Source organism: Manis pentadactyla, chromosome Y (assembly GCF_030020395.1).
Source record: "Manis pentadactyla isolate mManPen7 chromosome Y, mManPen7.hap1, whole genome shotgun sequence".
NCBI lineage: Eukaryota > Metazoa > Chordata > Mammalia > Pholidota > Manidae > Manis > Manis pentadactyla.
The window spans coordinates 946,711-963,686 of NC_080039.1; the positions used below are offsets into that span (position 1 = coordinate 946,711).

At 38.8% G+C, this 16,976-nt stretch overlaps 1 pseudogene; it reads left to right on the forward strand.

Moving 5' to 3' along the window:
- The first annotated feature begins 27 nt into the window (after positions 1-27).
- LOC130682175 (putative bifunctional UDP-N-acetylglucosamine transferase and deubiquitinase ALG13) overlaps positions 28-16,976 on the forward strand; it is a 30,438-nt pseudogene continuing 13,489 nt past the window's right edge.

Sequence of the window (16,976 nt, forward strand, 5' to 3'; positions counted from 1 at the left end):
CACATTCCGCGGCCGCCAACTACTCTCATGCGCACACCAACGACACTTCCAAGCTTTAATCAAGGCCGACCAATGACAACCAAGCCTCTCGTACCCTTTCGCGTACTTCCATCCATTTACTAATTAGTTATCGCAGCACACGTGCACCTCTGGGAGACTGCACGTGCACACATACAGAAGCCGCCAGCCACTGTGGGCAGCCGGGTAAGATACCTGAGTCGAGCCTGTCCCTAGTAACAGTGAAAGCCGGAAATACTGCCGCCGCCTCTGCACAAGCTTAATAGGGTTTTCTCACCGCCTAGACTCCCACTCACCTCAAGCCACAGTTTCCTTCAAGGCGTCTAGTTTCCATTACGCCATAGGCTACCTTAAGCAGGGAAGGGGGAGCACGCAAACAGCCCAGAAGGCACATTTCTCCTTACCTGCTGGTGGACCCGCTCAAGCTCACTCATGCCAGAAGCGAACCAAGAAACCGGAGCTTTCCACCTTCGGTCCAGCGTTGTCCGTTCTGTGTATTCCTCTTACGTTCTCCCGGCACCACCCCTCTTACGTATAAATGACTAAATCGCGTTAGGATCTTCTGGTTAATCGCGTTTCCCTAAAGCTCTCAGAACTCGCGAGAGCTTTATTTCTTCCGTCCTTCGGCAACGTCTTGGACTTCTTGGGAGCTGAGAATAAGCCGTCATTCTTCGAACTATCGCGAGAGCTTAAACGTAGTGCCAAATCCCCTTTAACTCCTCTTCTCCTCCGTGTTTTCGTAGGTTTCCTTCTTTACTGAGCTAGCGCTCTTTTCCTTTTCCCTTCCAGTAGTCAGAATTCACACAAAATGTTTACGTTTTTACTAGCCCTCGTCTGCCTTTGGGAAGTTTTTCCTATGCAAGACTATTAAAATACCCATAGTACGCATTGTGTGAGGGGATCACCGGGAGAACAGCGTAGGACAGAGAAGGCACACAGTGAATCTGTGGCATCTTGCTGTGCTGATGGACAGTGACTGGACAGCACTGGGGTATGGGTGGTGACTTGATAATAGAGGTAAATGTAGTAACCACACTGCTTTTCATGTGAATGTGAAACCTAAGTAAGAGTGTCTATCAATAATACCTTAATAAAAAAAATACAGAAAAAACACCCAAATAACGTTTGATTCATGTGACCTCAGGTGTCGTCGGGTGCGTGGCCAGTTTGTGCAGAAGTCAACAGTGGCTTGAGTAGAATACTCTGGGAGGGGAAAGAAAAGACGTTGTGGGTAGAGTCTGCAGAGGATGTTCAGGTTGAGGAACATCGGAGGGGGTATTCCAGCTGGCTGTGGGAAGCTGCCCGTCTGAATGGTTTAGGATGCTGGGGTCTTGGGCAGGAACCCAAGGCCTCTCTGCTTTCGCAGCGGCCGAGAGGTAACCCATGCTCTGGGGGCCACCCGTTATTTGGTGAGGGGACAATGAAACTACTTTAAGGTGAATGACGATTAGGTAAAGTGCCATCCCATCTCCTCCTCTCCTTCCTCTTGGCAGGAGGCATTTCGTTTTTCTCCGGTGGTGTAGGCTCTGTAGCTTCTACTGCTGCACTGCTGTCCAAAGCCACTGGGCCCTGGAGGTTGTGGATGATACTCTTGGGGCCCAACGGCTTTAGTGCTGTTTGGATGGGCATAATCCACCTGCTGAAAGAACTGTGCTTGTCCACATAGGCTTGGAATGGAAGGAAGTGAGCTACTGTTGTCAGAAGAATCACTTCTCTCTTAGGTTCCTTAGTTCAGATTTAGCGCCATAGGCCCCTCAAATGAAAGAGAACATTCAAGTGAGCAGCAGCTTCTGTGTAAGAAATGCACTAACATTCCTCTTAGGGAAACAATTAAATATGCAAGGTTCTGCACCATCCTCCATGGGTGTCCTGCTGCTGGGATTCATATTACATTCTCAAAACATTTGTCACATAAAAGATATTTCTGCTTTTTCAGTTTTAAAACACTCAAATGTGACTGGATCAAGTTTCTTTACTGCTTTTTCAACTTCTAGCTTTAAAGCTAGCTTACATAAACGTTTTTTCAGCAAGTAAAAAACCAGGACACTTACCATTGTGAACTTAATGCATAAATATGATTAAAAGGTATGATATAAACTAAATTCCCTAATGCATTTCCTCCCCAAAATGATCTAACACAACAAAATAAAAGGAATATACATAAAAATTATTTAATATGTAAATGTCCACATATACAAATACAATGTGTTCATAATTGCTTATGTAAACAGAGTTAATGTTTTCCAAAATGGTGGAAATATGTATTTACAATTATATGGCATTCCTATTCCTAAAAATATCCTAATATGTTGAGACTAGTCAAAATACTTTGTATTTATATGAAAAGCAGAGTTCTGACAGAAAGGGTTTTTGCATTTTCACCCATGTGAAAGATTGTAAAGAACTAACTGTTCACTGCATTTCAGGACATAGGACATGCCTGACCCTTTGCTAACCATGGCCAGTGGCACTTGTCAGTCATCGTGAAAACCAGATTACACAAATTTGCAAAATGCTTTCCTGAGAAACTAATCTTCCTAATATTAAAGACCTTTTTGAACTCTGAGATTGGTGAGTTCATGCTATGGAGCACTAGGGAGGTGTATTCGCATCATTTCCTTTTCATTTAGAGTAGCACAAAATGTGAGTCTGAGACTTAGAAGATGATGCAGGGGTTCCTGATGACGAAGCCGAAGAATGAGCTTCACAAACACTCAAGGAAGTAGAGCAAGGTACAGGCTTTTATTTAGAGATAAAGTGAAAGGACAGAGCTCTCGGCTCACACCAGGAGAGGACAAGAGAGTCCATAGTGGTGCATTGTCTAGGGGGTTTTATAGGCAGTTGAGGATTTTTCGAGAACATGAAAGAAACTTAGGGATGTGGGATTGCATCACCTGCCCTGTCCTAAAGGTGGGCTGGGACATAGTCTGATTGCTAGGGCTGACAGCAGAGTCCTGGGTTATGCTGATACCCTTGCAGAACACTCAAACATTCAAGGCCAAGTTGCTCCTGGCCATTTGACCTTTCACTGATCTCACTGAAGATGTCTGTATCTTTACCCAAGAGAATTAGTGTGATCTTGAATTTGCAAAGTGCTTAGCACAAACTTTCAGTAGGAACTTCTTTGCCCATTGTTACATGGCTCTGACTGTAAATATTCCACCCTGCTTTTCCCGGAGGCCCTCACCCTACTCTGACTACACCCACCATTCCTGTTTCAAAGCTATGTTTCTGACAGGTCTTATGTATGTATGTGAAAATTAGCCCTAACAACAGACATAAATGTGGGTCAAATTGCAGTATTTCCAGAATCTCTTGTCTGGCCTTTGTACATCTCCATATCAGTAGTGTTTCCAAGGGTGGAGAAAAGTAGTACATTTCCATATCAATAGCTGATTACAAGGTGGGGCGAGCAAGGGTATATGCCTGGATTGGGAGGTTTGGTGGAGACCCTTTTTGCAGTTGAGTTCCCAGAGACATGGGTGAGCCAAAGTGGATGATTACTTATACGTGTTAGGAAAATAGATATGAGTGGGGTGGAAAGAGGAAAAAGTCCAGTAAAGTGTCCCGTCCCTCGGGACTATCAACGAGGGCCAAAAGGAGAAACCTGCAGAAATGAAACAAGCAAGGGACACAAAGCACGACCAGCAAGACAGGATGTCTGATCAAGCTGGCACAGTTTATTGTTTGCAGGCTCAAAATATACAGGTTAGCAAGGAAGTAGTGGGTCAGAAGATAATTGGACCTTAGGTGGCGCCGGCGGGAAGGTGTAGAGGGGTGATTGGGCCTTGGCTGGCACCGGCGGGAGCAGAGGACCCGGAAGAGAAGCGGGGAGTTCGCCATTTTGTGGGTGGGGGGTCCTTTTGGTCCCCGGCAGGAAAGCCCACTAAAAAAGACTCAGAGTTAATGAGTTACTCACTTAATGCTCAGCAAGCCAGGAGTAACTTGGCCTGCAATGTTTGAATGTTACTGAGATAAAGGAACGTATGTCAAGCATAGCCCATGTCTTTATTCTGTTAAACATGCAGGCCCAGATCTTATTAACCTATCTATAAGCTGTTTTTTCTCCTTTAGCCCTTATCAAGTAATTAGTAACCTTCGCAACGAATTTAGCATGCAGGCCCAGCTGTAAACACCATAGTGAAATACAAGAAGGATTCCTTCTTCAAGATAAAATTGCATTTTACCATTCAGGAAAATAAGAAGAAAGATTCTTTATGTACTCTTTAGCAGACAATAACTTAGCCCAACTTGCGGAGCTGGGCAGGTAGTTTTAATTGATATGTTCTCAAACCAAGCTGCTCTCCTGGGAGGTGACCAGAGCAGTAAATTTCTTGTTTTAATTTTATTTATTTATTATTATTTTTTATTAAGGTATCATTGATATGCATTCTTATGAAGCTTTCACATGAAAAACGTGGTTATTACATTCACTCTTATTGAGTCGACCCCCCTTATCCAATTGCAGTCACTGTGCCTCAATGTAGTAAGATGCCATAGACTCCCTATTTGTCTTCTTGAGCTACACTGTCTTCCCTGTGACTCCACACAGACACCATGTGCACCAATCATGATACAACACAATCAGCTTCTCTCTCCTTCCCCACCAACCCTTCCACACCCCTACCCTTTGGTAACTACTAGTCCCTTCTTGGAGTCTACAAGTATCCTGGTATTTTGTTTCTTCAGTTTTGCTTCATTGCTCTACTCCACAATTGAGGGAAATCATTTGGCACTTGTCTTTCTCTGTCTGACTTATTTCAGTGAGCATTATACCCTCTGGCTCCATCCATGTTGTTGCAAATGGTAGGATTTGTTTGTTTCTTACAGCTGAATAATATTCCATTGTGTATACGTACCACCTCTTCTTTATCCATTCATCTACTGATGGACACTTAGTTTGCTTCCCTATCTTGACTACTGTAAATAGTGCTGCAGTAAACACGCGGGTGCATATCTTTTTGAATCTGAGATCCTCCATTCCTAGTGTAAATTTCTAGGAGTGGAATTCCTGGGTCAGATAGTATTTCTATTTTATGATTTTTGAGGAACCTCCATATTGCTTTCTACAATGGTTGAACTAGTTTACCTTCCTACCAGCACTCTAGGAGGGTTCCCTTTCTCCACATCCTCATCAGCATTTGTTGTTCCTAGTCTTTTTCCGCCCCTTTTGAAGATTCTTCTCTCCTATAAGAGAAGTGCATGATTCAAATAGCAGATGAAAGAAAAGGCCCAAATCGAGCCAGAAAGGAGTCCACAGCATTACCACCCACCTTCAGATGCACAGTGAGATAAATGCAGCACCTGATAGGGAGGGAAGGACCAGTGGGGAGAGAAGAGGAACAGGCTTTGCCATGGGTATAGTCCAGAGTTGGGAAGCTTGGTCTCCAGTGACCAGCTCAGTCACTGACTGAGTGTGACTTTGAAGCTCAGTTTCTATGGGATTCATTTTTTTTGCATCCTTTTAATATGGAGATGAGAATACAGATCTTTCTAGTTCTTATTGAGTAGGATGTGTAGATAGCAGAAAGAGGAAGGGGGGAAGTTCACTGTGAAGTGGAAAGTGCCCTACGTGCAATCTTTTATGATCACTAATAATGTATTACTTGGAATGGAACTACAAAGCCAAATTAAAGGAGGAAAGATGGGAAGATGCAGATCCTTGTTCTTATGTCTTTAAAGATGATCTTTTGATAAAGTGTAGTAGTTTGACTTGCCTTATAATCATAACAATACTTATAGAAGTGATTGTTCATCTAGAGGGACATTTCCAAAATTGCAAGATACTCATTAAAGCAAGCCTTCCTTGGCCATATAAGTAATGCACATTGTAAAGATCTTTGAAGACTGAATGAACATATTAAAGGTTCTGCAAAGCTCTGCAACAAAGAAATTCGTCTGACATTGTTCAGTCCAGTAAATCCTCAGTTTATTAACCATGTACCCTCCTCCAACCCCACCTAATCTTCTCTGTGTTGGCCATCCTAACTGGTGTGAGGTGATATCTCATTGTGGTTTTAATTTGCATTTCCCTCATGATTAGTGATGTGGAGCACGTTTTCATGTGCCGGTTGGCCATCTGAATGTCTTCTTTGGAGAAGTGTCTGTTCATGTCCTATGCCTATTTTTTAATAGAGTTATTTGCTTTATTGGGTTTTGAGGTGTGTGAGTTCTTCAATATTTTGGATATTAACCCATTGTCAGATATCTTTTACAAATATATTCTCTCATACGGTAGGATGTCTTTTTGTTCTACAGATGGTGTCCTTTGCTGTACAGAAGATTTTAGCTTGATATAGTCCCAATTGTTCATTTTTGCTTTTGCTTTCCTTGCCTGAGGAGATGCGTTCAGGAAAAAGTTGTTTATATGTAAGAGATTTTTGCATATGTTTTTGTTCTAACAGTTTTATGGTTTCATGTCTTACATTCAGGTCTGTGCTCCATTCTGAGTTTTGTTTTGTGTATAGGGTTAGACAATAATCCAGTTTCATTCTCTTTCATGTAGCTGCCCACTTTTGTTAACACCAGCTGTTGAAGAACCAGCCATTTCCTCATTGTATATCCATGGTTCCTTTATCGTATATTATTTGACCATATTTGCTTGGTTTTGTATCTGGACTGCCTAGCCTGTTCCATTGGTCTATGTGTCTGTTCTTATGCCAGGACCAAATTCTCTCGATTATCATGGCTTTGTAATAGAGCTGGATGTCAGGGAGCATAATTCCCCCAGCTTTATTCTTCATTCTCAGGATTTCTTTGGGTATTCAGGGTCTTTTGTATTCCATATGAATTTTAGAAGTGTTTGCTCTAGCTTGTTGTGGAATGCTTTTGCTATTTTGGTAAGGATGGCATTTAATCTGTAGATTGCTATAGGCAGGATGGCCATTTTGACTATTCTAATTCTATCCATGAACACAGCATGTGCTTCCATTTATTGGTATCTTCTTTCATTTCTCTCAGGGGTGTCTTGTAGTTTTCATTGTGTATGTCTCTAAGTCCACAGGGAGGAAATCCCAGGGTAAAATATCGCTAAAAACCAAGATCAAAGGGATAAATAAAGTTTAAAACCTGTTTATTGCTTACATAATACAGTCCAGCACCGTCTCTTTTCCTTGCTCTGAAGAAGCAACCAAGCAAACCCTTTCCCCTAACCTCTCAGGTTCATACACTCATGGTTGCACAGGTAATTACCCACTGACAAGGAGATGAATTTCTCTCCAGCACTGAGGTTATTTGAATGCACCGAAGCCAGGTGAGACATTCTGGAAATATTACAATTTTACTCACAAGGTCTTCTCTTCCATGGATAGGTTTATTCCTAGGTATTTTTTTCTTTTTGATACAGTTGTGAATTGAATTGTTTTCCTGATTTCTCCTTATGCCTGTTCATCACTAGTGTATAGGAATGCAACATATTTCTGTGTATTATTTTTGTATCCTTTAACTTTGAATTCGGATATTACATTTAGTAATTATGAAGTGGATTCTTTACGGTTTTTTATGTACAATATCATGTCATCTGCAAACAGCGACAGTTAAACTTCTTTCACACCAATCTGGATGCCTTTTAATTCTGATTAAAAGGCATGTGGTCTGATTGCTGTTGCAATTTTTTAAAATTATGGAGATAAAAAGCTTACCTGTTAGCATGATGTGTAAGGTAGTTGAAAAATTTGCAATTGTTGCCTTTAATGTAGGCTGTACTTATGATTTCCTTTTATTTAGAGTTCTTCACAGAAACAGAAACAATATGTATAAATGTAAATCTTCATTTATGCAAATAGAATTACTATAAGGAATTACTTTACCCAAAATTATGGAGTTTGACAAGCCCTATTATCTGCATACAGCAAGGTGGAGACCCAGTGGCTCAATTCCCAGTATGAAAGCCAGGAGCCTTGATCTAGAGACCCAGGGAGACCTGATTTTCACTGTGATTCCAAAAGCCAGAAGGACTAATGTCCTAGCTCAAATAGGTAGGAGGAATTCCATATTATACTTTGTGCTCTATTCAGGTCTTCAGTTGATTGGAAAACGTTATCTATCCTAGACAGAAAAATCTGCTTTACTCATTTTACCATTCAAATGATTAATCTTACCTAGAAATACCAGATACTTGACCAAATATCTCAGTACACTGTGGCCCAGTCAGGTTTGCACATGAAAACATTTTTCTATCAAATAGAATATGGCCAAAGTAGCAAGGTGTGACTAACAAGGATTGTTCTTTCAAGGAAGTTACTATGTTTTGAGGACATTCTTCTCAAGTGCACATGGAACATTCTCCAGAATAGACCACATACTAGCCCACAAAAAGAGCCTCAGTAAATTCATAAATATTAAAATTATACCAACCAATTTTTCATACCACAAAGGTATAAAACTAGAAATAAATTCTACAAAGAAAACAAAAAGGCTCACAAACACGTGGAGGCTTAACAACATGCTTCTAAATAATCAATGGATCAATGAACAAATCAAAATAGAGATCAAGGAATATAAAGAAACAAATGACAACAACAACACAAAGCTCCAACTTCTGTGGGATGCAGCAAAAGTAGTCTTTAGAGGAAAGTATTTAGTGATCCAGACACACTTGAAGAAGGAAGAACAATCCCAAATGAATAGTCTAACATCACAATTATCGAAACTGGAAAAAGAAGAACAAATGAGGACTAAATTCAGCAGAAGGAGTGACATAATAAGGACCAGAGAAGAAATAAACAAAATTGAGAAGAATAAAACAATAGCAAAAATCAACCAAACAAGAGCTGGTTCTTTGAGAAAATAAACAAAATAGATAAGCCTCTAGCCAAACTTATTAAGAGAAAAAAAGCATCAACACGAATCAACAGAATCAGAAAAGAGAACAGAAAAATCATGACAGACTCCACAGAAATACAAAGAATTATTAAAGACTACTATGAAAACCTATATGCCAACAAATTGGAAAACCTAGAAGAAATGGACAGCTTCCTAGAAAAATACAACCTTCCAAGACTGACCAAGGAAGAAACACAAAAGTTAAAAAAAACTATTATGAGCAAAGAAATTGAAATGGTAATCAAAAAACTACCCAAGAACAAAAACACTGGGCCGGAGGGATTTACCTCGGAATTTTATCAGACCCACAGAGAAGACATAATACCCATTCTCATTAAAGATTTCCAAAAAATAGAGGAGGAGGGAATACTCCGAAACTCATTCTATGAAGCCAACATCACCCTAATACCAAAACCAGGCAAAGACCCCACCAAAAAAGAAAATTACAGACCAATATCTCTGATGAACGTAGATGCAAAAATACTCAATAAAATATCAGCAAACCGAATTCAACAGTATATCAAAAGGATCATACACCATGACCAAGTGGAATTCACCCCAGGAATGCAAGGATGGTACAACATTCGAAAGTCCATCAACATCATCCACCACATCAACAAAAAGAAAGACAAAAACCACATGACCATCTCCATAGATGCTGAAAAAGCATATGACAAAATTCAAAATCCATTCATGATAAAAACTCTCGGCAAATGGGAATAGAGGGCAAGTACCTCAACATAATAAAGGCCATATATGATAAACCCACAGCCAACATCATACTGAACAGCGAGAAGCTGAAAGCTTTTCCTCTGAGATCGGGAACTAGACAGGGATGCCCACTCTCCCCACTGTTATTTAACATAGCACTGTAGGTCCTAGCCATGGCAATCAGACAAAACAAAGAAATACAAGGAATCCAGATTGGTAAAGAAGAAGTTAAACTGTCACTCTTTGCAGATGACATGATATTGTACATAAAAAACCCAAAAGACTCCACTCCAAAACTACTAGAACTGATACTGGAATACAGCAAAGTTTCAGGATACAAAACTAACACCCAGAAATCTGTAGCTTTCCTATACACTAACAATGAACCAAAAGAAAGAGAAATCAGGAAAACAATTCCATTCACAATTGCATCAAAAAGAATAAAATACCTAGGAATAAACCTAACCAAAGAAGTGAAAGACCTATACACTGAAAACTACAAGTCACTCTTAAGAGAAATTAAAGGGGACACTAACAAATGGAAACTCATCCCATGCTCATGGCTAGGAAGAATTAATATCGTCAAAATAGCCATCCTGCCCAAAGCAATATACAGATTTGATGCAATCCCTATCAAATTACCAGCAACATTCTTCAATGAGCTGGAACAAATAATTAAAAAATTCATATGGAAACACCAAAGACGGCGAATAGCCAAAGCAATCCTGAGAAAGAAGAATAAACTAGGGGAGATCTCACTCCCCAATTTCAATCTCTACTACAAAGCCATAGCAATCAAGACAATTTGGTACTGGCACAAGAACAAAGCCACAGACCAGTGGAACAGACTAGAGACTCCAGGTATTAACCCAAACATATATGGTCAATTAATATTTGATAAAGGAGCCATGGACATACAAAGGCAAAATGACAGTCTCTTCAACAGATGGTGCTTGCAAAACTGGACAGCTACATGTAGGAGAATGAAACTAGACCATATTCCAACCCCATACACCAAAGTAAATTCAAAATGGATCAAAGACCTGAATGTAAGTCATGAAAACATAAAACTCTTAGAAAAAAAATTAGGCAAAAACCTTTTAGACATAAACGTGTGTGACCTCTTCTTGAATATATCTCCCTGGGCAAGAAAACAATAGCAAAAATGAAGAAGTGGGACTATATTTAGCTGAAAAGCTTTTGTACAGCAAAGGACACCATCAATAGAACAAAAAGGAACCCTACAGTATGGGAGAATATATTTGAAAATGACACATCCGATAAAGGCTTGACATCCAAAATATATAAAGAGCTCATCCATCTCAACAAACAAAAAACAAACAATCCACTTAAAAAATGGTCAGAGGAACTGAACAGTTCTCCATAAAAGAAATACAGATGGCCAACAGACATATGAAAAGATGTTCCACATTGCTAATTATCAGAGTAATGCAAATTAAAATTACAATGAGCTATCACCTCACACCAGTAAAGATGGCTGCCATCCAAAAGACAAACAACAACAAATGTTGGCAAGGTCGTGGAGAAAGGGGAACCCTCCTACACTGCTGGTGGGAATGTAAGTTAGTTCAACCATTGTGGAAAGCAGTACAGAGGTTTTTCAAAATGCTCAAAATAAACTTACCATTTGACCCAGGAATTCCACTCCTAGGAATTTACCATAAGAAAGCAGCACTCAAGTTTGAAAAAGACAGATGCACCCCTATGTTTATCGCAGCACTATTTACAATAGCCAAGAATTGGAAGCAACCTAAGTGTCCATCAGTAGATTATTGGATAAAGCAAATGTGGTACATATACACAATGGAATATTACTCAGCCATAAGAAGAAAACAAATCCTAACATTTTCAGCAACATGGATGGAGCTAGAGGGTATTATGCTCAGTGAAATAACCAAGATGAGAAAGAGAAATACCTAATGATTTCACTCATCTTTGGAGTATAAGAACAAAGGAAAAACTGAAAGAAGAAGATAGCAGCAGAATCACAGAACCCAAGAATGCACTAACAGGTACCAAAGGGAAAGGGACTGGGGAGGATGGGTGGGTAAGGAGGGATAAGGGGGGAAGGCAAAGGGGGGTATTAAGATTAGCATGCATAAATGGGGGGTGGGAGAAAGGGGAGGGCTGTACAACACAGAGAAGACAAGTAGTGATTCTACAGCATTTTGCTATGCCGATGGACAGTGACTGTAAAGGGGTTTATAGGGGGTACCTGGTATAGGGGAGAGCCTAGTAAACATAATATTTGTCATGTAATTGTATATTAATGATAACAAAAAGAAAAAAAAAGAAAGGGGGATCACTCCCTGATAGGATAAAACTAACTGTAAATCAATGATTATTGCATGCTTTAAATACCCTTAATTTTGATCATTTAAAGGGTATCAGATGATCAGCTATGGAAGTACATTTTTCTGATAATATTCCTTTCTCTGAAAAAAAAAAAAAGCAGTTCCTGTGTGGTGACCTCCAATAAGTTCTTCACAATGGTATGACGGGCATATCAACGTGTGGGCAAAGGGTCAGTTTGTGTTTATACAGAGGATCAAAGCTCAATTTGGCTACCCAGGAAATGAACTAAGATACGATATGAAGAAGTTCCAACATCAACATACTCTGGAAGAGTCATTCCAGAAGATGATCATCAAAAAATGTCAACAAAGATCCTGGCGCGGTCGCAGTTGTAGCTGCATTCATCCCACTGGTTCCTGGAATTGCCATTGGAATGAAGGGGTAGATATCTAAGCTGGACTTTGCATATAGTAAAATAACAAATTTGACTGGATCTATACTGTTGGAACTCAACCAAGAATTAGGAGAAGTGCAAGTTGCAGTTCTCCAAAATCTTGAGACTACAGACTATCTACTGTTAAAAGAACATATGGGAAGTGAACAGTTCCCAAGAATGTGTTGTTTTAAATTGTCTGATTTTCTCAAACTATTCAAATTCAGTTTGACAATATCCATCATATCATAGATAAGTTTTCACAAATGCTTAGGGTGCCTAACTGGTTTTCTTGGTTTCAATGGAGATGGCTGGTAATTGTAGGTCTGCTTTGTATTATTTGTATATGTAACTGTATTATTATGTTAATGTATGTGCCCAATTTAATTAGTAGTTTAAAACCCATACATGCTTAAGTTACTCTACAAGAAGATATGTCAAAGAAATAACCAATCTTCCCATGTTTTCTTCCGTCTGCTACTTCTATAGTTTTTCTTCTTCCTTCCTAATTACAACCCTTAAATAGTATTTGTGCCTCGTATCGAATTTACTGAGTGTCATAATTCTTACAAGTGGTAAAGATACCTCAAGACAAATGCTGGGCATAAAACCCACAGGGCATAAATCTGCAAAGAAGTAAAAAGCTAACCTTTTCAAACAATATTGCTTCTCTCTCACCGTTACATTTCCCTGTATGGCCCCGGAAGATGACTGGTTAGCCAGAGACGGGTAAGATTCCTCAAGGGAGGAACAACCTAATACAGGCACAGTCGCAGGGGGGCCATCAGGTGAGGAATTGGGGATCAACAGATGTGAGGCTTAAAACCTCACACCCTCTGTTTTGAGAGAAATCCTTTGCATCCATGGAGGTTTTGTTGCCCTTGTCAAGCTTGGATTAACACATAGTCTACAGGCACACACCTGATCATCTACATTTGCTTTCTTACAGCACTAAACAATGTTTTCTACCTTTATCTTGCATCTACCTACCACTTCAGCATTTTATTAAAAAGAATAGCTGCTGGTCCTACTGATGTTGAAGCTTCTAAGGCAAGGAAGGCCACGAAGAAAGTGTATACATTACAGTCCTCCATTTTATTTTAGTATCTACGTTGGGACTAGAGTTGCATATGATCAGGATCTCTGTAGATCAGAAATAGAGCAGTCACCTCAGTCAGGCAGCAGATTGATACCTTCTGGAATATTACCTTAGTAGTCACTTCCAAATTTGAATACTTTGAGGATATACCATATTCGCTTAATTTTAGGAGATGTTGAAACAGAGCAGATTTTTTTATTAATATGTTGTTTGGTTTCTTGATTTCCCTTTATTTAACTATATTTCTGTATTCATTAAAGTCTCTTCAGGACAGAGGACCATGTTCTATGTCTCCTCAGGACACAGTTACCTCATACAACTACCCCCAGAAGGTAATCTTCATTGTGTTATCAAGCAGTTGCAATGGTCTGAAAAGAGGAAAATGATTTTTTTCCTCTTGTTCACTTTGCCCTTCATCATACTTTCAAGAAGCTGCTTATATTTCTATATTAAGTATTATTGTACTTTGTGGTGCCTGGCACAATGAGTAGTAAATTCATTCAACAAACTGAGCATCTATTGTGATCACGACACGGTTCTGTGTGCTGGCATTAGACTACTCATATTCTACTCTGGATCTCTTGTATAATGAGTAAGCTAATACAAATTACCTGTCAAGTCTATGTCATTTACTAAAACTTCCCAAAACTTCCTTCCCATACAGAGTTTACGTAAAGATTGACTTCTCGATGTTTTAGTAGTCAGAATACTAATTCATGAAATTTAGGATGAGGTAAGAGACCAATATTATTTGAAAAATTGAACTTAGAGTTTTAAACTTTCTTCCACACTTACAGGTGCTGGTAAATTCTGCAGGAGTTGCAGCTTCCTGTGCCAGTAATGTTCCAGCTTCAGTCTTATCAAACTGTGCAGCAGCTAATAAAGCTGCTAATACCACTTCAGTTCCCTCAGAGAATGTTATGCAGCCTCTATTTGTATCTCCACCTACACAAGGCAGGCCAGGTAGGTTATCAGTGGTTGCTACTTTGGAAACCTCTTTTGCTATTCACGAACATGAACATACAACAATTCTAGTGATTAGATAGGATTACTTTAATAACCAGTATTAAATTTAAGCTAGTTAATAAAGTATGTTCTATAGTTGAGGAATCCGTGATATTAAGAGCCAGAGTTTCAGTTTTTTTCTTGCAAATTTCGCTTTGATATGATTTTGTAGCTATTTTGCTACACCACTGAGAGTTTAGAGGACTTCACAAGTTTCTTAAACTTTGAGTCAAGTTTTATTGTACAGGAATTAGAGATGTTTCTCCCTTCACAGATAATTTGTAAAAAGTTTGCTATAAAATACTTCCCATATAATGAATCATTTTCCCATGAATGTTGTAATAAAGAATTATGGGTTCCAGAATTTAAGAAATCTAGGCTTGAATTTTGGTTTAACAACTCAGTAGCTGTGTAACTTTGGGTAAGTTTTTGAACCTTTCTGATCTGATAGTAATTTAAAGTTCTCAGAATTCTGGAAAGGTAATGTCAGCAACATAAGTTTTCAATCTGAGTCTTCAAATAAAAATGGAAATAGCAAATCCAAACCATGGACAATACTTACAACAAAACTAGGAGACCAAAGCATCACCCTGAACCCCCCAGATTTAAACAGGTCGGGACAAACCACCAGTCACAAGACTTGCATGCTATCAGGTCTGTGTGGGTGCAAGAAAACAGAAGCACTAGGGCTGTTGTCTGATGGACCTGAGAACAGGAGAACTACAAAAGAGCTAATAATTCATGGGAAAGTGAGGCAGCCAATTTGGAAGGAGCAGCTAAGACTGGGAAGGGATTTGACCTCTCCAATACTGGGTGAGTGCTTTGGGTACATGGTAAAGGAATTGAAGGGCTTGGAACAATTTAGCCCCTAAGAACACTCAAAACTGACATTCCAAGGAGAAACTGCTGAGAGTGCAATCAAAATTGATCAGTATAGTAAAAAGAGCAGGTCCTGATTGAAGTTGAGAACAGAGTCAAGGCATCCTAGAAAGCATTCGTGGTTTTTAATACTGCACAAGAAAATAAAGTCCTATGAAGTTAGAAAAGCTTACCTGTACTCATTCTAAAGTTCATGAAAAATAATTTCACTTAAAAATGAATGGAAGAAAAGTGCAAAATAAAATTCTGTACAAAGATATTTTGAGGGGAAAAAAGATAATATCCCTAAAGGCATGAGGTAGGTCAGAAATATGCCTACTTAATTAACTTTCAGAATGAGCTAAAGACATTAATAAAATGGTAGAAAAATAGCAAATGAGTTAGAAAAACTCATATGTGACAGACTTCAGGAAAGCATTAGAAATGGAAGAAAGTAATTTCAGTAATGAAGGCAAAACTATAACAAACATGACCAAAAATATACAACAGATAATGCTTTAAGAGAAAGATGTAAGAAAGAAGGGAAATCTAAAATGAAGAAAAGGAAGATTAAAAAAATCAAAAGTGATGTATTAAACATAGGCAGAGGAGACTAAACACTGTAGAAGTCCTCCCTGAGGAAGAAAACCAAAGTAAGGAGAAAGAACAAATGGTAACACCTGTAATTCAGAAAACTTTTATGAAATTGAAAAAGCTTTAAAACTGTACTGAAACAGCACTCTGCTTACCTGAGAATATTGACCCAGAGCAAGCAACAGCAGAACATTCTAGTAAAATGTCTGGACTTTAAAGAAAAAGTCCTTTTGTAATCTAGATGAAAGAGCCTATGGGACATAAAAAAATGAAATGCAATTCATCAAACTTAATAGCCTCTGCCAGAAGAAAATGGAGTAATATTTGAGATAATAAATAAGAATGTAAACCAAAGATTTTATATCTAATTAAACTGATTATAAAGCCTAAAGGCAGATGTAAGAATTGAGAGAATCTTAGTTGCATGAGCCCTTCCTGAAGAATCTACTAAAGCCATGCCATCAAGCAGGGTAATCACTAGCCACATGTGACAATTTAAATTTCAGTTAATAATAGTTGAATAAGCTTTCAGTTGCTCAGTCACCAGCCACATGTCAACTGCTCAAAGTCACATGGAGATAGAGGCAACTATATTGGACATCCCAGAAGTGTTATTTCTGCCATCACAGAAAGTTGTATTGAATGGACATCAGTGTACTAGAGAATGAGCTTTGACTTTAAGACTACTAAAACAATTAGAAATATCAGCATAAGATCTGATGGTATTAAATACATAATTACTGGAAGAATTAATACAAACAGGTTAGAGGTTGAGAATTTACTGTGTAATAGCAACAGCCTTATACTTAGACATTGTAGATACAGCATAGCTATTTTTAAAAATGGGAGAGTTGAGAGACCATGTGGTAAGCATTTTTTAATGCTTTCATGAATCATATCAAGTTCACTCAGATTGTTCTGAAACGAATCTTGGCTAAAACAAGAGTGAGTATGGGATATTCTAATTTTATCCCCTCGTGTCCTAGCAAACCAGGAGTCTCAATATGGAAGAAAGGTAATACAGATGTGATAAAGAGGCTGAGTAAAAGCTTCTGTGGTCCTAAATTTGAAAGTATCAATATAAACTTAAGGTATTTTATCTTTAAATAAATGTGTATT